This window comes from Mustela nigripes, chromosome 8, assembly GCF_022355385.1.
Source record: "Mustela nigripes isolate SB6536 chromosome 8, MUSNIG.SB6536, whole genome shotgun sequence".
Taxonomy (NCBI): Eukaryota; Metazoa; Chordata; class Mammalia; order Carnivora; family Mustelidae; genus Mustela; species Mustela nigripes.
Genome location: NC_081564.1, coordinates 73,263,542 through 73,290,216, shown reverse-complemented (window position 1 = coordinate 73,290,216; position 26,675 = coordinate 73,263,542). Strand labels below are relative to the sequence as shown.

At 40.0% G+C, this 26,675-nt stretch overlaps 1 protein-coding gene across 1 annotated transcript in view; it reads right to left on the bottom strand.

Moving 5' to 3' along the window:
* Positions 1-16,077, bottom strand: part of WDR7 (WD repeat domain 7) — a 362,705-nt gene extending 346,628 nt beyond the window's left edge. The window contains exon 1 of the mRNA XM_059409727.1: positions 15,613-16,077. The gene's annotated coding sequence lies outside the window, so the exon portion shown is untranslated. The remainder of the gene's footprint in view (positions 1-15,612) is intronic.
* Between the last annotated feature and the right edge of the window lie 10,598 nt (positions 16,078-26,675).

The window sequence follows — 26,675 nt, the reverse complement described above, 5'->3', positions numbered from 1 at the left end:
ATTTTCTGATGGCTGCATAGTATTCCATTGTATATATATACCACATCTTCTTTATCCATTCATCTGCTGATGGATATCTAAGTTTCTTCCACACTTTGGTTATTGTGGACATTGCTGCTATAAACATTTGGGTGCATGTGTCCCTTTGGATCACTACATTTGTATCTTTCGGGTAAATACCCAGTAGTGCGATTGCTGGGTCGTAAGGTGTGATTTTAGAAAAGCCACCAAAGGCACTAATGAAATGACACGAAATAAAGGATACCCTGGCTTACGATACTACACTATCACAGTCAAATACCTCCAAGAAGAACTGACTGAGGCTTCCACCTGGTAACTGAGTCTAAGTAACTGATTAAAACAACAAATGGGCAAATTAGCCAGGACCTAACCCTATAATTGGGCAGGACACAGGAACTTAAGTTTGAATTTCTTCAAACTGAGTAACAGATAAGCCAAGACACTCTAAATGGGCACCACACGGGGAGTTAAGAGGAATTTAAATACAGAGTATGCAGTTTTCCAACCATCATCATTCAACTGCTCTATTAATTAGCTAATAATCCATTCCTTGTTTACAACACTATCACCTAGCGTATGAAGGGAGTTAAACATGTTCCAAAAAAGTTTTATATTAAATGGGAATGAAACAAGTCCTGGAATACGATTGAGATTTTTAAAAATTCCTATTTTCATGGAAAAGGCCCAAAGCAAAAGTGATTAAACAAATTATTAATATGATATGTCATATTAATGATATAACTTTAACAGAAACTCTGAAGAAAATTATCTAACTCCCTAAAATATTGTGTACAATATATTCATATTTTGCCACTAATAGATCAAAGAAAAATGTTAGCTTTCAAATTATAGACAGACAGGGGCTAAGACTAGATGCCTCTAGAAGCAGAAGAATACTAGAAATGCTCAATTTTCATTCATGTTTGTAACAAAATCATGCTTAAAATTAAATTGAGATTGGTTATTAAATAAAATTAACAGATCAAGCTTCACAGTCAAGTATCAGGAGTCCTGGATGCTACCACTCACTATGCCACTAATCATGCAGTCTTTGATCATACCAATTCTAAAGCTTCTCCCTAAGACTTATTTATAAAATTAATTTTGAATCCTTTTGAAGTCAAAAAAATCAAAGAGCAAGGATCTCAATGTCTACCTCTAAATCATCTCAGGTGGTTGCTTTAATTTCATGTATTTCTCTATTTCAATGAATCTCCTCTATTTCTCATTCTGTATAGAAATATAACTGTACTTCAGTCAACAACAATAAAAATAATCATAACCAAACGAACTTAACAATCAGAACTGTATTCAAATCCTGGCTTTTCTGTGGAATCTTGAAAAAGTTACCCCTCTGGGTCTCAGCTTCCCCATGTGTAAAAGATGGACAATAATACCCTCTTTTTTTTTTTTTTTAAGATTTTATTTATTTATTTCACAGAGAGAGACACAGTGAAAAAACGAACACAAGCAGAGGGAGTGGGAGAGGGAGAAGCAGGCTTCCCGCAGAACAGAGAGCCCGATGCGGGGCTTCACCTTTACTAACGACTGAGTCACCTAGGTGCCCCAATTATACCCTCTTTCAAGAAAGCTGTCCTACTGTGGGGAGGGTATGTGCTATGGTGGGTGCTATGAAGTGTGTAAACCCGGCAATTCATAGACCTGTACCCCTAGGACTAATAATACGTATATGTTAATAAATAAATAAGAAAGAAAGAAAGCTGTCCTAATGATTGAGAGAAACCGTACATGTAATGCAACTAGTGAAATACCTAGCACATGGAGGATGGTCAGTAAATAATTTTTTAAAAAGACAGGTTTTGCTACATCTTCAGATTCTGCTTCCACAGCCACTGGTTTCTTCCAGCACTGCCATTTCATATTTTATAAAGTTGGATTTTTAATAAGGTTATGATCTTTCAACGACTTTCTGCTATAACATAAAAGAACTACTATATATGCTTTTCAGACACAATTCTATTATCTGCAAATATGGCAATCCACTTCTGCATGACTTTATTACAAGTAATGCTACAAACTCCTACGTGATACTTAACAGCTTTCAAACTAAAATCAGTCTCCTAATAACAATAATTAGTATACATTTGAAAGCAGCACTTCCTAAGTTTTCATTTTGTGCCTATAGCATGGCCATTACAGCAATAGATAAAATGGACACAATTCAACTATCCAATGGGGCTTATACACATACAAGCAAACAATGACCACAGAGTGTGATATAGGAGAAATCTCAAGACCTATGAAGACACAAAAGATAGATATCCTAACCTACACTCTAATTGCTCCAGGAAGGACTCTTGGAAGAAATAATGGTGAGAATGAGTAGGAATTAACCCAGGAAGAAGCTTAGGGAATCACATGTTCTAAATCCCATAGGTAAGAGAGCTCAATTCTTTCTCAACAGAGAAAATAGTAGAGTTGGCATTCAGAGCACAAAGGCCAAATGATGAGACAAGAAACAATAGGTCGATTTGCACCAAATCATAAAGGATTTGATCAGCCATGTGAAGGAATGTGGAGTTTAACCTGACAGCAATAGGAAACAGGTCAAGTGTTTTGAATCTGAATTTGCTTTTCAGAAAGATCACTCTAGCTGCAATACCATGGATAGAGATAAAACTCTGGGTTTGAAGACCAGTGGGGCCACTGCACTACTGCTGGTAAGAAATGATGATACTGAAATTTATCCCAATCTCCATTACTTATTTCTGCATTTTTGTGTTTAATGAACAAACGACTACTACTCTCCCCTGCTACTCTTTATGCTCATGTTCCCTAAGATCAAGAACCACACCTGTGTATTCACCACATAATGCTTGGCATAATGTCTGCATAAAGAAGGTCTTTAATAAATGATGCAAGGTAGTAGTGGTGAGACCAGCAATAATAAGATGAAGAGGAGAGCTGTTTAGAGATACAATAGATAGGATCTGGTGTTCAGAGCACCAAGTTGATAAAGATGCAACATAGATTTTGATATAGGTTCTACAAAAGGGCACTATGAGGACAAGAGAAAAGAAAAAGCATTTTGAAATACTAAAAGTCCTCTACATAAAGGACTATTATTATGATACAGATGCCCAGTAAAGTCATCAAGACATCGGATTCTAATACATGCAACAAATTATTCTACACCTAACCAGAATTTACTAACTATAGGTTTTGAGAAGGGAGAAGATATTACAGGGTTTCACATTAGTCTTGAGCAGGATCAGACTAAAGAGACTTAGCGACCTATAAGTAGTTCTCTAAATAGAGAAGCGACATGCTAAAACTCAGCAACATAGTATAAATTTCAGATTAACATGGAGGAAAACACTAGACAGGGAAACAAATACAATGCTACTACAACTAGCCTGAGTGCACAGAGATAAGAAACTTAGCTAAAATTACAAGTTTTGAAAGGAAAAGAAAATATAAGACAATAAAGAAAAATAGTAAATCATGGGGTTTGATGCGATATGTAAGGCCAGAGGCTGTAGACAAAGACATGTGACTGTTACTTTCTAACAGTCAATGGAGATGGAAAGAGGGAGGAAGCATGAGGGAAGGAAGGGAAGTGATAACATAAATGAGGCAAAAGTGGAAGAGACGCATCATCTCGTATCTGAGAAATTACAACTCAGAAAATATCTGCATTAAATGGGAGCAGAGAACTCAACAGAAAGTGTTCTACAGGAGCAGCAAAAATGCAATCACCCTTTGCCTGCCTCAGTAAATCAAGTCACTTTAAGTTGATGAAAATGGGTCTATGTCCCATGGCTTTGTTTGTTTTTGACATTTAAGCTTTTTTAAAAGAAAGGCTTTTATAGATGACAAAAAAAATAAATAAATAAACTGGCTTCCTAATTTAAAAATGGAAAGATTATAGCCCATACACCATCTAACAATTTTTATTTTGGTGGGTATTTAGGTCCATCGGCAATTCTCTCAAAATCATATGGCAAACAGATCTCACAAACAGATCTCCGGATTCCTAATGCAATAAATACTCTCCACTATTTTTTTTTTTTTAAAGTAGGTTCTATGCCCAACGTGAGGCTTGAGCTCAACCCTGAGATCAAGAGTTGCATGCTCTATCTTCTTAGCCAGCCAGGAGTCCCTACTCTTCACTACTCTGTATTATCTTCATTTACTGCAAACTTCCATATGCCAGAAAATGTCATTGTCCAGTCAACCTGGTTAATGAATGTGTTTTTCTAAATCACATTACTCAAAGGTAAGTAGAACTCTAGTATTCATGGATAAAATAATGTGTCTCAGCTCAGCAGCATATGGGGGAGAGAGGGAGAAATGGGGCGGAGGAGATGTTGAAAGGGATAAAGGTGAAACAGGACTATGAGTGTGAGGGATGGTCTGCATCCAGACCTCCTTTGGCAGTTAAGGACTTAAAACCCAGCTGCTGAGAGCCCTGGGTTGTCTGCCCACACTAAGACTGCCTTAGCCAAAGGAAGATCCTTTGCCCAAGCTCTCATCCCTTCCTATAGGATAGCCCATATCCAGCGACTAATCAGCTCAAGGACATAAAAACCAGGCCCCCTCAAATCAAGATAGCCCTAAAGGGTCATTTTATCTTCAGAATTCCTCTCACCCTCCAGCTCAACTGAGATTCCACTGAGACTCATCACAACTCAACTTCTCTCTTTGGCAGAACCTGCTTCCTGTGCTTCCCCACCACCTGCACAAACCCCTCCTCCATGTTTTGGTGGGCATTTTGGTTGGCCTTTTTTTTGAGAGAGAAAGAGAGAGAGAGAGCACACGCACAAGTGTGAGCTGGGGGCAGGGTTCAGTTAGGGGAGGCGGAAATCTCAAGCAGACTCCCCACTGAGCACTTAGCCTGAGACCATGACCTGAATCGAAATCAAGAGTTGGAAGCTTAACCAACTCAGCCACCCAGGCACCCCTCCCAGGGTACTGATATCAAGAGCCCTCCCTAATAAAGGTTTATTAGTGCCAATCTCCATCTCCAAGTCTGCTCACCAGAGAACCCAGGCTGCAAAAATAAGTGCCAAAGCTCTTTTTAGCACAAGAGGGTTCATCACATTATTCTATTTGTATGAATCTAAAATTTTCTCTAATTTTTAAAGGGTATATTGAAAAAAACTTTAATGTCCATCAATCAAATTATGACAGAACTTACCATGGAACACTGCAATGTGAGATATGAAATAATCTCCAAAATATATAGTGGGAGAAAAAGTAGAGTGCAGTGTGTAAAATATACTCCCATGGTGGGCTCCAAAAAAGGATAGATGTGAATCTGTATACATCCAGACGTGCATCTAAACTAATACTAATTTTGTAGATAAATCATCAGTTTTATGGTTTTCCTCCCACCTTTGGATACTTCACTGTACTCCAAAATGTAGTTTAATAAATAAACAGATACAATGATTTTATTTGATTCACCAGGTTTTGTTTTAAAGATGCATATGTGCACACATGGAGTTTCCAAAAAACGTTTAACAAGAATTTATCTGCAGCCTATAATCTTTCAAATGCTAGTTCTCTGCTGTGAGTGCTCTGTCCCAAACCCCACTATTTCTGCAAACATGTTTTCACTACATATTCTATATACAGGTACTTAACACTTAGCCTTGTGTGTAGTTATTTGTTTAAAAATTTGATGTTCCATTACAGTCTGTGTTCCTCAAGGGTAAAACCAGATCACCTATGTAAACCTACCACCTTTGTTATTTAATCATAATCAAGTAAACTGCATTCCGCAGGATTTGCAGCGGCTCACCAGCACCTAGAATAGTAACTGACTTCCACAAGTGGTCAGTATGTATCTCCTGAATGAGTAAACAGAGAATAACAATAACTAGCATTTTACTTAGCTCTCACTGTTGTGCCAAGCAAGAGATCTTTTTTTTTTTTTTTTTTTTGCTAAATCTGACTCCTTCTGGACTCTTTCAAGAATCTTACTCCCTTAATTATCCTCCTGTCAACCATTTTAATTTCTACTAAATTAGCCGTCATCCTTCAAACGTGTTCACATGCCATTTTTGTCCGAAATACCCTTTGTCCCTGGCCTCTGGTTGTAAATCCAGTTCTCTCTGACATTCTAATCACAATCAACACTTTGAAACCTGTGATCTTTGACTCACTGTTTCCATCCTTGCTACAAAAGTCCTCATGTAATTGAGTTTCGATCCTCAAACAAGATCCAAGGATCTCAAGATCTCCCAATACACGAAGAGATCACTGATTTCTCTAACAGGACACTCCAGGGACACTCTCTCTCCAGTACTAAGAGAGAGAAGCAAGGCCTTGGAGAGACCTGAGAAAAGAGAATGCTTTGACATTAGTAAGGCTGCTAGTTTGACATGACTGAACAATTGCCAATCCCCAACCCTCTCCCTTTGGTTTCTGTTTCAGTTTTCTTGCAATTATCCTCTTCCTATTTTTTCAGCTTTCTTCTGCCTAGATATATGAAGGCCCAGAAAGACACAGAAGAGGGACACCTGGGTGGCTCAGTCATTATCAACACCATAATAATTCTTTAATAGCACCTAACTGTCCAGTCCACAAATTACTTCAACTGTCTAAAAATGTCTTTTGTAGCTTTTTTTAAACCAGTAAATATTCAAGTTATATGCATTGTTAGTTCTAGAACACTCCCAATTTCCTTACTTTACATTAACTCTAAAAAACAAAACAGGGCGCCTGGGTGGCTCAGTTGGTTGGACGACTGCCTTCAGCTCAGGTCATGATCCTGGAGTCCCGGGATCGAGTCCCACATCGGGCTCCCAGCTCCATGGGGAGTCTGCTTCTCCCTCTGACCTCCTCGCTCATGTTCTCTCTCACTGTCTCTCTCTCAAATAAATAAATAAAATCTTAAAAAAAAAAATAAAAAATAAAAAACAAAACAAAATCAATTGCTTACAAAATGTTACACATTTTAGATTTGTGTGATCTTTTTTTTATGTCATTTACCTTGTTTTTCTATTCCCTATTTTCCTGTAAACCGGAATTTAGATCTAAAATCATCATTAGGCTCAAGTAAAACATCTCTGACAAGAATACTTAGTAAGTGATGCTACACACTTCACACTACATCACCACAGGAGGCATATAACATCACATTGTCCCACACCATTTGGTTAAGATGCTGACTACCAGATATTTCCACTGGACTGTTTTTTTTCCCCCCTCCTTTAAAGCTATCAATAACCAGGGTGCCTGGGTGGCTCAGTGGGTTAAGCCTCTGCCTTCAGCTCAGGTCATGATCTCAGGGTTCTGGGATTGAGCCCCACATCGGGCTCTCTCCTCGGCGGGGAGCCTGCCTCCCCTTCTCTCTCTGCCTGCTGCTCTGCCTACTTGTGATCTCTCTGTCAAATAAATAAAATCTTAAAAAAAAGAAAGCCATCAATAAGCTATGGAGTGATACTCTGACAAGACCACCCTATTCTGCAATATCCCACGTGACACTGACATCTCACATGATTTCTAAAAGCTATAAAACAGAATAATATGTGAAAAATCTAGAATGAGATCAATGTTAATCTCTCGACATTACTTTTTAAACTCTCAAATGCAAAAGACGTATTTCTATCCCACGAACGCAGGCATTTTCATAAGGGGCACAACAACATTTCAGTACGTGCACTTCCGATCCCTCAGGCAGGCCCCTGAGATTTGTAAATAACAAACTCAAATTCTCTCTCAGGAGAACGGGCACACATGACCAAGAGGAGGCCTACAGTACCCACCTTCCTCAGGGGAACATGAGTAACAGGGACTATACAGTAAGTAGCTGAACTTAGCTTGCCACAGTTACAATGAAAGAAAGAAGAGTCTGTAAAGGTTTGCTCAGATTCTCATAGAATATTCCTACATCATTTGTCAGAAGAGTGTCTTCAAGTCAAATTCACAATACAAGGCGATGAAGGAAGTAATCATTAAGATTATGAATTTTCATTGTGCTGCATTTTTGTTACCAATTTATTGAAGACTTGAAAAAAAATGAACCAGGTCATAAAGACTGTTTACTGGAATGCAATGAGAGAGCCAGGTCATAACATGTGCTGAAGGACTACCAAGCTGCTTACTCAGAACAAAAGGTTTCCGGATTAAAGAGCTGTGAGGGACACAACCTTCTGAACACTAAGCTTGTCACTAGCTTGACAAGATCATACTTTATTATTTGAGTGGCAAGAAAACAATTCCCAAAGAACATGACACTTAAGGACTCCTTTTTTAAGAGAGTTCCAATATTCTGTTTCAAAAGGACATGTGTAACAAGCAGATGGCAACAGAAGACTACACTTATTTCTTACTGCCAAACATCCCTGAAGCACGAGAGTCAGGTTTTGAAGAACTGTAGAGCTATCTGTTCAAAAAATATATCACAATTTTTTAAATGATTCATAGATTTTGAGACATGAGTCATGTTCTAAATTTCTATAGCTGCAATCAGGATGTCTGAATTCAACTTATGCTCTATCACCAAACTGCCTCAGTTTCAAGAGTTACTGATTAAACTAAAAGCAAACTATGCCTATCAAGCCCCTACATTATAGGTAAAACAGGCCCCATTTGGTAGAACCAACTTTGACCCACTCGCCTCTAATCTCATCTGCGTCTCCAATTATTCCTACATGTTTCCCTTCTCTCACTTCGTCATCAAAGCTATATTAAGCACCAAAGTTTCTCATTCCTCACAAATTAAACTACCCAGGTAGAAACAAATAAGCTCTTCCAAACTGGAAGTGGAACTTTCCCAGTATTCTGGGGATCAGGACAGTATGCCAGGTAAGTCAGAGATTTGACAGTCATACTGACGAGGGACTAATCCAGCTCCTCCGTTGACTAGCTGCAAATGGTAAGGGAATATGGAACCTCTTTCCAAGTCAGAATGCCCTCATTTTTAACATTACCCTTCTTAGAGACTCCAGAAAAGTGTTGTGCCTGTCACCAAACTGCTCCTTGACAAGTCACCAGTGACCTCTCCAACACTAAATCTGATGTCAAGTCCTAATCCCGATCTCTCCTGACCCATCAGCAGCATTTGCATAGTTCATACTTCCTCTTCCTTGAAACACTTCTTCTCTCACCCTCCAAGTCTTCACACTTTCCTGATACATCTCTAGCTTTAGTCTCCATTTTTCCTCATTTTGACCTTTAAATGCTGGCATACCAAGAGTTTAGTCCTTGGACTCCTTTTCTAGCATCACTCCTTCCCTTTCTCCCTCCTTCAGGGATTTCACCAAGCCTCAAAAGCTTAAATACCAACTCCATGTTGACAATTCCCAATTACAGCTTGGGGCTCTCTTCTGACTCCGATGTCCACCTATCCGGCTTCCTACTCAGTATGTCCCTCCAGATAGCTAATTAGCTTCTCAAACTTGACCTGTTCAAAAGTGAGTCCTTGCTCTTCTTCCCCAAACTTGCTCCTCCCCAATCTTCACCATCTTAGTTAATAGCAATTCCATTTTTACAGCTTCATAGGCCAAAATCCTAGAATCATCTTTGATTCTTCTCACACATTCCACCTCCCAATCCATCAGAGACGGGACGCCTGGGTGGCTCAGTTGGTTAAGCGGCTGCCTTCGGCTCAGGTCATGATCCCAGCGTCCTGGGATCGAGTCCCACATCGGGCTCCTTGCTTGGCAGGGAGCCTGCTTCTCCCTCTGCCTCTAGCCTGCCACTCTGTCTGCCTGTGCTTGCGCTCTGTATCTCTCTCTCTAACAAATAAAAGAAAATCTTAAAAAAAAAAAAAAAAAAAAAAACCAGTAAAATACCTTGAGTGAGTTTGAAAGGTCATAAGTTACAGTTGCCAAACTGAATGGAAGACAGTGGTTTAAAAAGCCATGTATTTCCTGTAATTTTCAATTCTAACCTAGAAAATAACCCTTGGCACTTCAGAAATTTTCTCTGCCCTCAACTACTCACCACTGCCCTAATATTTTACTGTTCCATCATTTTCTGATTCCCACTAACTCAAGCAACTATGAGCGACGGGGGGGGCGGCGGGGCTAAATGTTCATTAAACATCACCAACACATTTTGGAAAAGATGCCTAATTTTATTTAAACCATTTAATATTTCATGAATATAGTATATATGTTAATAGAAAAAAATAAAAATTCTACTTGGACAAGGACCTTCCAAGTGATGCAGTCATGATACCGGGCTTCTCCTTCCAACAAAAATTTCTACCAGCAAAGTTGTCTTAAGTAATCAGATGAACCACATGAATAGAGTTCATATTCGAAGCTGACATCATAGTTATAGTATCTATAAGTAGGAACATAAGGTATCCTTTTATTGATGACAGGATTCCACTGGGCCACAGAAAAACTCTCAGTTGGTTCTGCCTATGATCAATGGCTTGCATATAGCTAAGACTATGAACTCTGTATAAAGGGCAACAATGAAAGGGACAAAATGGGAACAGAACCTACAAACCTCACTAACCAATTACTTTAATCATCTGTCCCATAAAACAGACAAGTGTCACAGAGAAATGTAACAGATAAATCAGGAATAAAGGCACTACCTAGTTCCAGGACTAACAAACACTAAAATTATTCCCATGGGGCGCCTGGGTGGCTCAGTGGGTTAAGCCTCTGCCTTCAGCTCAGGTCATGATCTCAGGGTCCTGGGATCGAGCCCCACATCGGGCTCTCTGCTCTGCAGGGAGCCTGCTTCTTCCTCTCTCTCTGTCTCTGCCTGCCTCTCTGCCTACTTGTGATCTCTCTCTGTCAAATAAATAAATAAAAAAAAATCTTTAAAAAAATAAAAAAAATAAAAAATAAAAATAAAAAAAATAAAATTATTCCCAGATTTATATTATGCATTTTGATCTCTCTCTAGTAGAACACAACAAAGATATAATCTATGTATGGAAATCAGTAGCATTGTCTTCTACCTACAATAATCTACTTTAAAGTAGTATCTAGGCACAGTATTTTTTTTTGAAGATTTTATTTATTTATTTGACAGATCACAGGTAGGCAGAGAGGCAGGCAGAGGGAGAGGGAGAAGCAGGCTCCCTGCTGAGCTGAGAGCCCCATGCCGGGATAAATCCCAGGACCCTGGGATCATGACCTGAGCAGAAGGCAAAGGCTTTAACCCACTGAGCCACCCAGGTGCCCCTAGGCACAGTATTTTTTTTTAAACAACAACAACAACAAAATTCTGCTCAGTCATAAATGGGAGAACATTCAATGTTCTTGAATCAGATGATTTAGTATTACAGAGATGTCAATTCTCCCCAAAATAAATCTATATATTCAATGTATCCTCGATTAAAATTCTAGTTGTGTTGTTTTAGAAATTCTAGCTCCAAATATTTATAGAAAAGAGTAAAAATCCACAAATAATTAAACCAACTGTGAAAATGGGCAGAGGGGCACCTAGGTGGCTCAGATAGTTAGGTGTCTGCCTTCAGCTCAGGTTATGATCCCAGGGTCCTGGGATGGAGCCCCGCATAGGACTCCCCACTCAGCGGGAGTCCGCTTCTCCCTCTCTCTCCAGTGCTTGTGCTCTCTCACTCTGCCAACTAAACAAACAAAATCTTTAAAAAAGAGAAAAAAAGAAAATGAGCAAAGAATGGAGAACTTGCCCTACCAGACACTTAACATCACTAGCCATTTGGAGGGACAAATTAAGACCACAATGAGATGTATCACTACACATCTGAACAGCTAAAATAAAAATACAATGATAATACCAAATGCTAGCAAGGATGCAAAGAAACTCAATCTCTAGTACATTGCTGGTGGAAACATAAAATGGTGCAGTAACTCCAGAAAACATTTTGACAGTTTCTTCACAAACTAAACATACACTTATCATACCATCCAGGAATCACCTTCCAAGGCATTTATCCCAGAAAACATGAAACTTTGTATACACACACACACTCTGTACAAGAATGTTCACTGAATCTTTATTTATAATGGCCAAAACTAGAAACAGCCCCAATATCCTTGTGAATGCTTACACAAACTGCAGTACACATATACCGTGGAATACTACTCAAATTATGCAACAATTTGGAGGAATCTAAAAAATTATCTCACACAACAATTTGGGAGAATCTCAATCTCAAAAAATCATATGTTGTTTAATTCCATTTATACAGCACTCCTATATAGATACAATTATAGAGATGGAAAGCTTGATTACTGAGCAGAGGTTGGGATTGAAAGGAGATGGATGTGACTAAAAAGGTGTAGCGGGAAGGAGATCTTGGTGGTAATGGAACAGTTCTCTATTTTGACTGCAGTGATGGTTACAGGTATCTACACAGGTGATAAAATGGCCTTGAGCCATTGTCAAGCATTGTACCAGTGTCAATTTCTGGGTTTAGCTATTGTACTATATATAGTTGGATAAAAATGTAACCATGGGGGAAATTGGGTAATGTTATATAAAATGTAACCATTCGGGGAACCAGACCTCTTTGTACTATTTTTGCAACTTCCTGTGATCTATAATTATTTCAAACACAGACTAAAACAAAATGGAAAGAATTATTCATGTAGGGGCAAAATAGTAATACAAAGCCATTACGTGAAAACCACATGGTGTCACAGCAAGAGCAAACAGATAAATCAAAGGAAAACAATACAGTGTTCAGAGTATGTATGAGAACTTGATATACAAGGAGTGTAGCATTTTATCCAAGGGGAAAGGAGAGAAGGCCACTAGGAAAACTGGCACACTATGCAGGAAATAAACTGAACCTCTTACTTGTGACAGAAAAAGACTCAGGATGCACTAAAGTCCTATACATTTCAAGGAAAACTATGAAGTTAGTAGAACATAAAATAAGAGTAACTTTATAACTTGATTTGGGGAAAGACTTCTTAAAACCCCCAAAGCACAAACTATAAGACAATTTTTTAAAAATGTGACTACACCAAAATTGAAGATTTCTGTTCAATGAAGCACATCATGAAAAATGTTACAAATGATAGAATAGGAAAATGGATACTTAAGATATTCAACAGACTAGTCTCTAAGAAAATACAAGAGCTTCTGCAGATCAACAAGAAAAGGAATGAACCTCAAAAATGAGAAAGGGATGAACAATTTTACAAGAGGGAAAGCCAAAAAATAAAATGCACATGAAGAAATGCTCAAACTCCTTAGTAACAGTGAAATGTAATTTAAAATGAGATTTTACTTTGTACCAATTAGCCTGGAAAAACTAGGACGCTGGATAACACTAAGCAACAGTGGAGCTACAAGGACACAGAAATCCCAAAGAACTGCCTGCAAGAGTACAAACCATTACAGTTTGTTCTCAAGCACAATCTAGCAGTCCTTTGATAAAATATATGAAATGCCCTATGATCCAGAAATCACATTCCTGGATGTAAATCTCACATCCAGAAGTCTTGGACATATGTTTATTATGGAATTTTCTATGGCAGTAGGAAAATAAAGGTAAAACGCGTATCGACAAATTGGAGAGTAGATGGAAACCTGTAATGCATATAATCTCTGAAATACTATCAGCAGTCAGATGCAATGGACAGTGACACAAATAGATCTTTAAAACATGGTAGGAAGAGAAAAAATTTCCAATATACAATATTATTATATAACATACTTGATATGTAATATATAACATAAAAATATACCATATCTCTAAAAGTAAAAAAATGTGGGCATCTAAAACAATATGCATTTAATAACACATAGAAACATAAAGTTACACATCATGCATATTAAAACGATTTCTCATGGGTTGAAGAGCAAGGGAATGGTGTGGGAATTGGAAATAAAACATAGCTAATGAAAAAAGAAAAAAAAACCAGAGACACGCCTTGAACAGTCAATGATGATCACTGAATTGAGAAAAAGTAATTCAATCCTCTTCACCTGAGGCCCAAAATAAACTTTAAAGACTCAGACCTAACAGAGAGCACACTACTGAAGCTAATTGTTTTCCTACTCTTCTCAAGACAAAGGCACAAAAACTAGCTCACTGAAGCGTTCAATGCTAAGCCTGTTACATAGATAAATCACTCATTTTGCTTCAAAACAGAACTTACCTCCAAGATAAAAATAAAAGGAAATTATAAGATATAAGACTCACTACTTAAAATATAAATTCCCACAATGATATTCAAATAAAGCCCAGTCCCTTTGATTTACTTCTCAAGCTCTTTCCAAATTTAGCATGTACAGGTAGCAATAAGAGAAAGTGTATATGGTCTAGTTTTAAGTAGAGCTCTGGAGTATTTTAGAAATAAAGAGAGATATTTAAGCAGATAAATTCTCTATAATAATCTCTTACTGAAATTAACAAGGCATTTACTATCTATATTGTTTTCCCAATTTGAAATAACTAAGATCTGTTATTTTCAATGAAATCAAGGTAGCTTTGGATTCTTCGTAAATAAAAGTCTTTCAATACACTATTTTTACTTTTATTATTATTATTTTTAAAGATTTTATTTATTTATTTGACAGAGATCACAAGTAGGCAGAGAAGCAGGCAGAGAGAGAGAGAGGAGGAATCAGGCTCCCTGCTGAACAGAGAGCCCGATGCGGGGCTCGATCTTAGGACCCTGGGATCATGATCTGAGCCGAAGGCAGAGGCTTGAACCCACTAAGCCACCCAGGCGCCCCACTATTTTTACTTTTAAACTGCTCTCCCCTTCCACTGTCACAAGTAGCTTATAAAACAAGAAAATCTGTTATACCAAAATTTCAAAAACTCAGTTTCTCTTTCACACACTACGATTCTTGCCATCTTATCCATAAAGTCCTAAGCAATAAGCATCTAAGAGTCATAGTCGCCTTTTTTTGGCTTATGGCAAATGTTACCATGAAAGCAAGCTGTTCCTCTCACTGAATCCTAAAATCCGCAGCATCAACATGGCCAATGCTGTCTAAGATGCAATCGTACCTGCCATAATTTCAAGCTATAAGAACCAGCAAATTCTGCCTAAGATCTGAGAAACTGACAAAGCAAGTGAATCAAAACATTAAATGCAATCTTTGAACCAAGGGCAGGATAATGCTGACTCCAAACATAGGGCTTCAGAATGCTGGGATGCAAAAGTCAGTGGGAGGAGCAGGTATCCTTAGACCAAATCCTAGGGCAAAGGGATGGAGGGCAGGTAGGTGGCACCTCAAAGATGAAACTCTAACAGACGTTAGCACCTTAGGCAAGGGCAAACTGGAAAGGAGTACCAATAGGTAAGGAAAGACCATTCGCACCCAAAAGCAAACACATTTCCCGAAGGCACTGTCAATAACCACCCACTCATCATCACAAACCACCTCACTCTTTGGATTGCCACTGAGGTCAGGGCGGTCCCATCTCAAAACCAAAGTCAGTGTCACCTGAAAAAAATGTCATTCACCAGGCCAAGGGACCCCAAAGACCCCTGGCTGAACCCCGCTCCGGGGAAAGGCGTCAAGCTGTGGGCCTGAACCTGCAGGCTCGGCAAAGAACAGAACTGCCATCAGCAGCGCTCGAACAGCTGGCGCCGCCCCCGGCCAGAATGGTCTGTGACCCTTGACCCCCGGCCCCTGACCTCCACTGCGGGCACGTCCCACGCTGGGGTTCCCCCTGGGATAGCTTGAAAGCCCCCTCACCTGTCACAGTTTCATCTCATGCCGCAATGTTGTCCGTCCCACCACCCGCGGGCGCCCGATCAAAGGTGGACTAGGCGAGGACGTTATGTGAGGAAGATGTGGGGTGCTCAAATCCGGGTAGACAAACCACAACCCGAGCCCAGCAGGCGTCTCCCCCGCGGAGGTTGCACGGTGCCACTGCTGCCGCTGCCGCCGCCGCCGCTGCAGTAAATCAGCTGACACCCGACTGCCGTGACTTTCGCTGCAACTGTCGCAAAAATGAGGGGGCGGGAAACGATCATCATTTCCATACTTGCCTGGCCGAGGCTGGAGCCAGAGAAGCTGGCCCGTTACCAAGGAGACCGAACGGTGTCGACTGTGGGCAAAGAGTGCACGGTCGCCATTTTTACTATGGGAAGTGTCGTCTAGGCTCTCGTCTCGCCTCCAGTGCCCAGCCTGGGAGGACCAAGATGGAGGGAAGAATGAAATGGCAAGTCTAGGGGCACCTGGGTGGCTCAGTGGGTTGAGCCTCTGCCTTCGGCTCAGGTCGTGATCCCAGGGTCCTGGGATCGAGCCCCACATCGGGCTTTCTGCTCTGCAGGTAGCCGGCTTCCTCCTCTCTCTCTGCCTGCCTCTCTGCCTACTTGTGATCTCTGTCAGATAAATAAGGAAAAAATCTTTAAAGGAAAAAAAAAAAAAAAAAGAAGAAATGGCAAGTCTAGGTGTTTCCAGGATGTTGCAAGTTTACTCTTCTGCCCTGCGACTCCGTCCAGACACTTGGAAAGTGTTAGCTCAGAAATTTGGTTATTTTTTCCCTCTGACCTCGAACTTAGATGTCGCCCACGACAGAGAGAGCCAGAGGAAGAACTCGGCTTCTGAGCTAGAAGTCTGACCTTGTGCAACATTCTTGTAGAGGAGTGGAAATGAGTGTATCCTCGCTGCGTGGGCGGTAGAGCCTAGTGGAGCGTGAGATTGCATTTGGAGAGGCTCCGATTGGGATTCCGGGGCCTCCACTGCGCAATGTTACTGTCATCAGGGGCGTGATGCTTCTTCCCTTCATTCTCCTCAAGCCCCATATAAAATATAGGCATCATAACCTCATGGCTATCTAGGAGGCTAAACGAGCTCAATAAATATTACTTATTATGCTTGCCATCTGCCTCCCAAATATTTGTTGAATGAACAATAGCCAAGGGGAAAATGATGCTATGCTGGTAGCCAATGGTCAGTTCTGTTAAAAAGATAGAAAAAAAAAATAAGCATTTCATATCTTTGTCCTTCATAGTCTCACTAACACATTTATGGGACAAGAATTCTATCGCAGTTCTCAAAAGTAAGCTGTGTAAACGAATCACCTGGAGAGGCTGTGAAAATAAAAGTTTTTGATTCAGTAGGTCTAAAGTGGGTTTCTGAAATCCTTCCTCCTCTTCTAAGGAGCTCCCAGGTAATGCTATTTGCTGCTGGTCCTTGGACTGAGTCCTGGGTGGCAAAATCCTATTGGATGAGTCTGAAGCAGGAGATTGACTAGGAGATTGACTAGGCGATTAGAACAGAGCAGAAACAACTCCTTGAGACAGGATCATTTTCTTACTAATTCTTCAGAAGAGACCTAAGAGTTGGTTTAGTCAAAAGGCTTTCTGTCAATGTATTATTCCTGCAAATAACAAACTTCTTCCTCCCCTTCTTTCCAGCTTAGATAGTCTTCCTCCTAGCAGCATACTGCAGACCCATCAGTTCTGGGGGGCACACCTCCTTCTCCCTAACTAGGCCATTTAGTGTCCTTTATGTCCCGGGTGTCATTTCCTATTTATTTGTAGAGACCAGCTCTGCTGCCATCATGATAAAAACTCGATCATAGGGGTGCCTGGGTGGCTCAGTGGGTTAAGCCTCTGCCTTCAGCTCAGGTCGTGATCTCAGGGTCCTGGGATCGAGCCCCGTATCAGGCTCTCTGCTCAGTGGGGAGCCTGCTTCCTCCTCTCTCTCTGCCTGCCTCTCTGCCTACTTGTGATCTGTCTGTTAAATAAATAAATAAAATCTTAAAAAAAAAAAAAAAAACTCGATCATAATGTTGACCAGGGAAGTCAGTAGAACACTTGAAAATCAGCAATTCTGAAATTGTCTTGTACTACAAATTGGGATTCTACAATTTTCTTCAACTTTTTACTAACTGCCCTGCAATCACATGGGGGCTAAGGAAAAGCAGGGAAATTATGTCAAATAGAAGAAATTAATTCCTTGGACAGTTGGGTTAATATACTCATTCACGCTGTTGTGATGATGAATACATTTAAACTGTTAAGTTCATAAACCCCTTTACAATTTATAAGAACTTTTTGGAAATATGGGAAGCACAGTGTGGTTACCAGGGGATAATTGTAGGCTTCATTAAAGCTTGTTTGGTTTGTAGAGGAAATCTATAAAATATCCCTCCTAGATAAAGTTGACTTTTACTCAACAAATACTAATTGAATTTACATGTTTCAAATACTTTCCTAGGAATACAAAAGTTAATAGGAAGTTTAATGAGAATCCTTCAGACTACTAACACTCTGTCCCCTCTCTGCCAAGTTTACAAAACGTATTGCCAAAGTCTATATATAAATGCATGCAATGTCCTGAGCCACAGGACTAAAATAAAGATTCAAATATTAATGAATAACACGCTTTTGTTTCACAAAAAAGTCACACATTTTTATATGCCCATATATATTTTACATGCATAACCTTCCTTAAAATTAAGACTTGTATCTTCAGGGGTGCCTGGGTGGCTTAGTTGTGATCTTCAGCTCAGGTCATGATCCCAGGGTTCTGGGATCAAGCCCCACATTGGGATCCCTGCTCTGTGGGAAGACTGCTTCTCCCTCTCCCACTCCCCCTGTTCCTCTCTTGCTGTCTCTCTCTGTCAAATAAATAAATAAAATCTTAAAAAAAAAAAAAAAAGACTTGTATCTTCAGTAAGTTGATCCTGAGTATATTTTTTGAGTAAATTATTTATTTATTCCTGTCATCTGGAGGGATTATACAAAAATCTTAAAAGATTTATGCAACTGAAAAATTCAGTTCAACACCTATTTATTGAACTTTAACAGAAAGCAAAGCCAAGCAAACAAGAAAGCAGGCTCTGCTTCCCACCAAGGCTCACAAAATGAGGAATTCTCTAAACATTGGAAGGCGTTGGGCTGCTAAAATGAATGTCAAATTTCCCCCAAGACCTGTGGCTACCATACAGCACAGTACAAGGAATAAGGAGCACATAAAGAGTCGTGGAGAAGAGGTGAGTTCCTTGTAGGCTGAGATGAGGAAGGTGAACCACATGAGATTTCATGAAGGGCTACGAAAATAAATAGGATTTGGAACAGGAAGAACTAGGAAAGCAACACAATTTTGTTGCTAGTTTTGAAATGTATACAAGTGTGTGTATACATATAACACATGAATATAGACACATATATAATGAACAGAAAGTTAATTGAAAGTGAAACACAGGGGACATAAAGCAAATGTAAAGGGAAACTGTGGCATTAAGACTTAGTTATGGGACGCCTGTGTGGTTCAGTCAGTTAAGCATCTGCCTTCAGCTTTGTCATGATCCCTGGGTCCTGGGATGGAGCCCTATATCAGGCTCTCTGCTTCTTCCTCTCCCTCTGCCCCTCCCCCTTACTCATGCATGAGTGCTCTCGCTCGCTCTCTCTAATAAATAAATAAAATCTTGGGGGCGCCAGGGTCGCTCAGTGGGTTAAAGCCTCTGCCTTCGGCTCAGGTCATGATCCCAGGGTCTTGGGATCCAGCCCCGCATCGGGCTCTCTGCTCAGCAGGGAGCCTGCTTCCCTTCCTCTCTCTCTGCCTGCCTCTCTGCTTACTTGTGATCTCTGTCTATCAAATAAATAAATAAAAATCTTAAAAAAAATAAAAATTATTTTAAAAATAAATAAATAAATAAGTAAAATCTTTTTTTAAAAAAAGTCTTAGTTATTTCTACCCCATAAGGATTGCCCTTCAATGGCAGTCTTTGCCCTGGAACTCTCCTTGATTGATACGGTCTTTCTCAGATTGGGCCTAAACCTACTAATAAAAAAATAACATAGGGAAAATAGAATAAGATCAGATAAGAAAAGGCCTTGAATTCCCTTAGAAGCTTTTGGGACTTTATTCCAAAGGAAGTGAAAAGCCATCGAAGACTTTTCACCAATACCTAGAGTGGTGGTTTTGCTTATAACATTATATTTGTTCTTATTGCCATATAACAAATTACCATGAGTTGAGTGGCTTCAAACAATGCACATCTATTGCCTCGCAGTTTCCATAGGAAAGCAGTTTAGGCACAGTTTAACGGGGTCCTCTGCTTGTGATGACACAAGGTGACAACTGAGATGTCAGTCAGACTGTAATCTCATGTGGAGGTTCAATTAGGGAAGAATCAAAATCTGGTTCCTGTCCTTGTGGACAAATGACTAAGGACCCTCACGTTCTACAGGCCAACTACAGTTCCTTGTCACTAGAGCCTTAACAAAGGCCTTTCACGTGGCACCTTGTGTCTTCAAAGCCAGCAAAGAACACCTCTCTAGAGGTGCAAGAAAGATGGAGTTATATAGTTATAGCTATAGATAGAGATAGATAAATCTATAGATAGTAACCTAATGAAGGAGTGACAGCCCATCACCGTTTGCCATATTCCACTGGTTAGAAGCAAATGACAGGTTTCACATGTACTCAAGGAGAAAAGACTGGACAGAGTGTGGCTCCCTGGGCTATCCCTGGAAGGTGTGTCAGCCACAAAAAATCAGTCCAGCAGGAAAGCATCATGTACACCAATTGGAAAAGATGAAGAGGTACCGAGGCAAAGATAGAAGTTTTCATCGTTGTTTTCACCAAAAATGTATAGTTGTTACCAGGAAAGAGCCATAAACAGAACCCATGGGAGTAAGTAAGGGTCAAAAATTTCAACATGCTATGTTTTAATGATATGGGCATTAAAAAAAAAAACCCTTTAAGTATTACCCTGTCTTGAGAATTTAGTAACAATTACCCTACAACACACCAATACTTCTGCACCTTCTAAGTTCCAAGTTAGTTCTCCAAAAGGCAAGGAGATTTCTGCCTGGTGGTCTAACTGGCTTCACTGTTACTCTCATTTCCAGATTGTTTCATGTGTGCTGTTATTATTTTCCTATAGACTGTAAATCTGTGATTTGGTATTCCTCACAGGGCCTAATACGGCTAATTCTGTTCCCTCCTTAGTGGACTCATCTGCCTAGAAGTCATGTCATGCTTGGGGGCTTCATATTAGTACTAGAGTCATCACCCTTTCTCATGTTGCAGCTGAGAAGTTTAGTAAGTGTTCTTTGCATGGTTTTGTGTAATTATAACTCTTTAAGAGCTTCCGTTTGTACTTTCTCATATGACATGAAAGTCACATGACATGAAAGTCAACTGGTGAGGCTTCTCCTTTTTTCCTACCTCATGACTTCTTCTAAACCAAATGATTTCTTCTAAGTAACAGGATATCTATTTCTAGAAATACCTCTATTTGCTCCATATGTACACCTTCTAGGAAAGAGTGAAGGCGTTAAAGTTGGGAATACTTGAACTCTTCACAAATAAGCGTCTGGCGGCGCCTCATCAAGCTACCAAGATCAACAAGGGGGAAATTAGGATAGTAAAGAAGGATGTGAGGGCTGCCTGGGTAGTGTAGTTGGTTGAACAGCTGACTCTTGGTTTTAGCTCAAGGTGTGATCTCAGGGTCCTGGGACTGAGTCCCACATTGGGCTCTGTGCTCAGCAGAGTCTCTAGAAACCCTTGCTCCCTCTCATTCCGTGCCTCCCCCTGTTCTTTCTCTCTATCTCTCAAATAAATAAATAAATAAATAAATAAATAAATAAAATCTTAAAAAAAAAAGAAAGGTGTGATGAGTAACTAGTAGCCTTGTTGCAGGCTGTAGCAACAATGGTTGTACTTTGTCCTCCTAATCTCTCTCTTCTCTCTCCTCTCCGGATGATAGGACCACCACAGCCCAGGGAGAGTTGTTCTTCAATCCTGTGCTGAGAAGAGGACCCAGGTGTCACAAAGTGGGCCATGGAAGACACAAAGATGCACTGCCCAGATTTTTCTTCTAGGAAAAGCCACTTCCCATCTCCATGGAGAGGATTTGCTTACTGCTCTGTTACAAGCTTCTTCCGGGTCTCCTTAGCTTTCCAGCTGGGATTACCTATTCTTGAGGCAGCCCGGGTAGATATCATATCCGAGCACAGCAACGTTAGTCATGAGCGCACTCTTCTTGGGGAGTCCTCAGTGAGTGGCTGGCAAGAAAGTGCCCGCTTCTTCTCCCTCTTCTCCTACTTCTGCCTCTGCTATTTCTGTTGCCGATGAACTTTTCTGTCCATTTGAATCATTTCAAATAAAAATTTAGAAAAAAGAAATAAAGAAAAAAATTTTAAAGATTTTATTTATTTATTTGACAGACAGAGACCACAGGTGGGTAGAGAGGCAAGCGGTGGGGGGGTGGGGAAGCAGGCTCCCTGCCTAGCAGAAAGCTCAATGTGGGGCTCGATCCCAAGATCCTGGGATCATGACTAGAGTCGAAGGCAGAGGCTTTAACCCACTGAGCCACCCAGGTGCCCCAATAAAGAAATTTTAATAAAAATGAGGAGACAGGGGCGCCTGGATGGCTCAGTCAGTAAGGGTCTGCCTTTGGCTCAGGTCATGGTCCCAGAGTCCCAGGGATCAAGCCCTGCCTCAGGCTCCCCGCTCAGCAGGGAGTCTGCTTCTTCTTCTGCCCCTCACCTCGCTCTTTCTCTTTCTCAGATAAATAAAATCTTCAAAAAAAAGGATGTGAGACGGATATCAACCAATGCAATGTAAATGCCTTATTTTGATATTTATTCAAATAAGTCATAAAATAAATTAGTAGAAAATGGAGAATTTTAGCATTACATTGTTATTTGATGATATTAAGGTATCATTGTTAACATTTTAGGTGTGATAATGGTATTTTGGTTATGAAGGTGATTTTTAAAGGAATCCTTATGTTCTAGACATGCAGGCTAAAATAACACAGATGAAATTATATGATGCCTGGCATTAATTCCATAATAACCCGGGTTGGGGGGGGGCAGTGGCTATGAGTAATTTAACCTGCTTCTACTTTCATGAAATAGCACTTTTACTTGTCCTAAATATAATTTGGCAAGGTGGAAAACATAATTTATTCAGCATCCAGTGGTATTGGGTGCTATGCTGAACTGGGCATTCAGGTAGTGCCAAAACCTGGTTCTATGGTCAAATTTCTCAGAGTCTGGCAGGGAGACAGATACATCTACCATGAGTGCAATGCTGTGTTGAGAAGTGGTGTGTTTTGGTACTTTCTACCAGTTATGTCTGATCCTCCTGATTTTTTTCTGATCCAATATTCTGAATTTTGGTGGGATAGATTTCTTTTTTAACATTGTGTAAATAATCACTTCCTTACTGGGTGGAAGCTAACATACATTTTATTTTTATTGAATGTCTGCTGTGCCTGGCCCTCAGAGGTACCGAGGGTATGTAAATAGTGCCACTCAGGAATGGGCTGATGATGTTGTGTATGCTTGGTGTATGTGTTTGCTCAAGGGCATGCCTGAGAGGGTGCTTTGGATACAGCAAAAGTCTTTATTGGGAGGCATTTCTTCTCTACCTGTACATCCTAGTCAGACAGTATCTACTACACCACTATAAGCAAAAAAAAAACCCTCTCTTTACAAGTGGTTAAGCGAAAACATAGTTATGTGTAGGCATGTGTAGTTTTTCAGCTTTAAAGAGTTAACTCTAGGGGTGCCTGGGTGACTCAGTGGGTTAAGGCCTCTGCCTTCGGCTCAGGTCATGATCTCAGGGTCCTGGGATCGAGCCCCGCATCGGGCTCTCTGCTCGGTGGGGAGCCTGCTTCCTCCTCTCTCTCTCCTTGCCTCTCTGCCTACTTGTGATCTCTGTCAAATAATTAAATAAAATCTTTAAAAAAAAAGGGTTATATGGATTTTTATCTCAGAGTCTTTCTATCTGGCCTTCTTAGCAGCAACTCTAGGCAGTTTAATGACTTCTAAACCTCAGATATAAATTTCAGAATAAAAAAAAACTATTTTACATTTCTGGGAAACACCCAAAACTGACTCAGAATTGCTAGCAACTTTCTTCAGTATGTTCTAGGAAGATGAGATTTATGATGGTGATGGGTCACTCCACGATTGCCTAGAAAACTCTCTCTTCCAAGACATTGCCTAGCAATGGAAACTAAGGAATATAGTGTTAGTGGGACAAATGGTCTGTCTGGGGACTTGAGAGAATTATTTAAAGAAGCATTTGATATTCAAGGGGAAATCATACCCCTTCGATTGAAAGACACTGCGCCACCTAGGGACAGCCATGGGAAATGACATTCAATTTTCAAATTCAACAGCCCACACCTAGAAGGAAAAGGTTTGGGAATTATGAAGCAGGATGTCGTTTCTACTTAATATTTATATTACATAAATTATGTATTTCCCTCAAGACTTTAAGAATAAAACAAAGCTTATCTAAAATTATTTTTAAAAGAAATTATTCAGTTGATTAAAGATTAAAATGATATAAAATGTTTTCTACTTCTTCAGGAATAAGGTAACAGTAAGCTATTAAGCCGAAGTTGTTTTTTAAAGATTTATTTATTTGTTTGAGACAGAGAGAGTAATTCAGAATGAGGAGGGAGAGGGACAGAGGAGGAGACAGAAGGAGGGAAGCGGACTCCTCCCTGAGCCCAGAGCCCAGAGCCCAGAGCCCTGTGCAGGGCTCCATCTCACAACTCTGAGATCATGACCTGAACAGAAACTAAGAGTCAGATGCTTAACCGACTGAGCCACCCAAGTGGCCCAAGCAGAAGTTATTTTTCTGTAGAATTTTGGGATAATTATTATGGTGATAAGCTAATGTAGGGATTTCATATGGTTTATGGAATTTATCAATAAATCTGTATTCTTGGGCTTCTGCAACTACAAATTCAGTTATATAAAGAGGTATGTTATATCTCTGAGGGATTTATGAGGACTTTTTTTGTAGAATAAAAGTTCTATCTACATTATATTCTTGCTGTTGCTCTTCAAAAACCAGAAACTGGCATTTCCTCCAATTTTTACAAGAGGACTACATTTAAAGAAAAACTTACGTTAGAGATTTTATGGTTATCGCATACTGCTTCCCTAACAAAAGCTAAAATATATACAAAACTGGAAAACTGTGCCTTTCTTTACTATCGTGAGAATACTTCTAAGTGATTAGAATCAAATTGGTTCAAAAATGTAGATGCTGAATCAAATAAACCTAAAAGCTGAAACTATAAAGCTTTTAATGAAAATGAGGGAAAATCTTTACGGAAGGGAGAAAGGAAGAAGTAAATCCCCTGGGGAGAAATGGCAGATGGGCCCATAGGCAGCTTTGAACAAAGGGTCCCAATCCGTAAGGTCGTCACATAAAGCAGAAAGGGCTAGATTTCAAGATAGCATGTAGAAAGAGACTGTGCTCCTAGACATCTACACTCTAAAGTCCAACTCCCACTCTAAATCCAGAAATTTGGTACCATTTCTGAGGCAGGCAGAGAGGAGGTAAAGTTGTTTTTGTTCTAGTTGGATACAGGAGGAGGGTGAGGGTTCAGAGTCAACATGAAACTGAGTTATACAACAAAGTAATATTTCTTGTATCCCTGCACGTTTCAGACAGAGAGTCATACTTATTATGCTTCCTAGCCATTCATTTATTAAACCAGTATTTATTTTGTACCTACCGTGGGCAAAGGGCTATGAGAGAGATAAATCCAAGGGTGATGTATCTCTAGAATTTCTATTTGTAAAGTCAGCCAAGTGAACCCATGGCAGCTACAAGTCATGATAGAAAGCCTGCCTCTAGTGACTGGCTGAGCCTGATAAAAATGGGCGAGTCTAAAGCACACTATATTCTTGGCAAGTTGAGGAAAGTCAGGACTCATTTCCGTGAATGAAGAAACTTATGCATTTCTTTCTTATTTTTATCCAGGCCTGAATATTAGAACACGTTCCTGCATATAGCTTTCTCTGCTCATTCCAGCTGGAAATGTTCTCTTCTTTTTCTCAACCACTGTGGTACGTAATCTGTAGTTCTACCATGGCACTTACCACATTTTGCCTTGTATTATTGGCTTTTGTAGTAGTGTCTTATCTGCCTTTTGACGTCCTTGGAAGAAAGGTGTTTCAAAGCATTATCACAATATCTTGTACATATTTAAATTCTATGTGATCGTAGACATCAAATAATGGAACTCAAAATACCGACTCCTTGCATCAGCTACTCTGGATGCCTGTTAAAATTCACTTTCCTGGGCCATGCACCAGCACTCCTGAATCAGAATTTCTGGGTGTGACCCTGGAAACCCCCATTTTAATGAGCTCACTGAAGTTCCAGATCTATGGATTTCAAGATGGAACAGTTACAGTAAGATGGGGCATGACGAATAGGTTTTATCCTGATTGCTGACTCTGGTTGTGGGTGGGGCTGAATGGAATTCTGAGGCTGAAGCTAAATAAACCCTGGGAAACTACGTCCTCTAAGGGTGATGCCCGCCAAGAGAGGGATGGGGTGGAGGGAGTTTATGTGCTGTGAATTCTGCATTTCTGAATATGGTCATCTCAGGAACTGAGAAAGTATATCATCCTTTTAAAAATAATCATGAGTCATCCTTGTAGAAGTTTAATGGTAAGTGCTTTCTAAAAATTTCATGGAAATTCCAGTAAATGGGTTTTTTTTTTTTTAAAGATTTATTTATTTATTTATTTATTTGACAGAGAGAGAGAAAGAGATCACAAGTAGGCAGAGAGGCAGGCAGAGAGAGAGAGGAAGGGAAGCAGGCTCCCCACTGAGCAGAGAGCCCGACGCAGGGCTCGATCCCAGGACCCTGAGATCATGACCCAAGCCGAAGGCAGCGGCTTAACCCACTGAGCCACCCAGGCACCCCTAAATGGGGTTTTAATACACATTAAGAAAAAATAACATTTTGGGGAAAATTTCATCCATCAAAGGCTCATTTTCCTTAATTATCTTAAACATTACCTAAA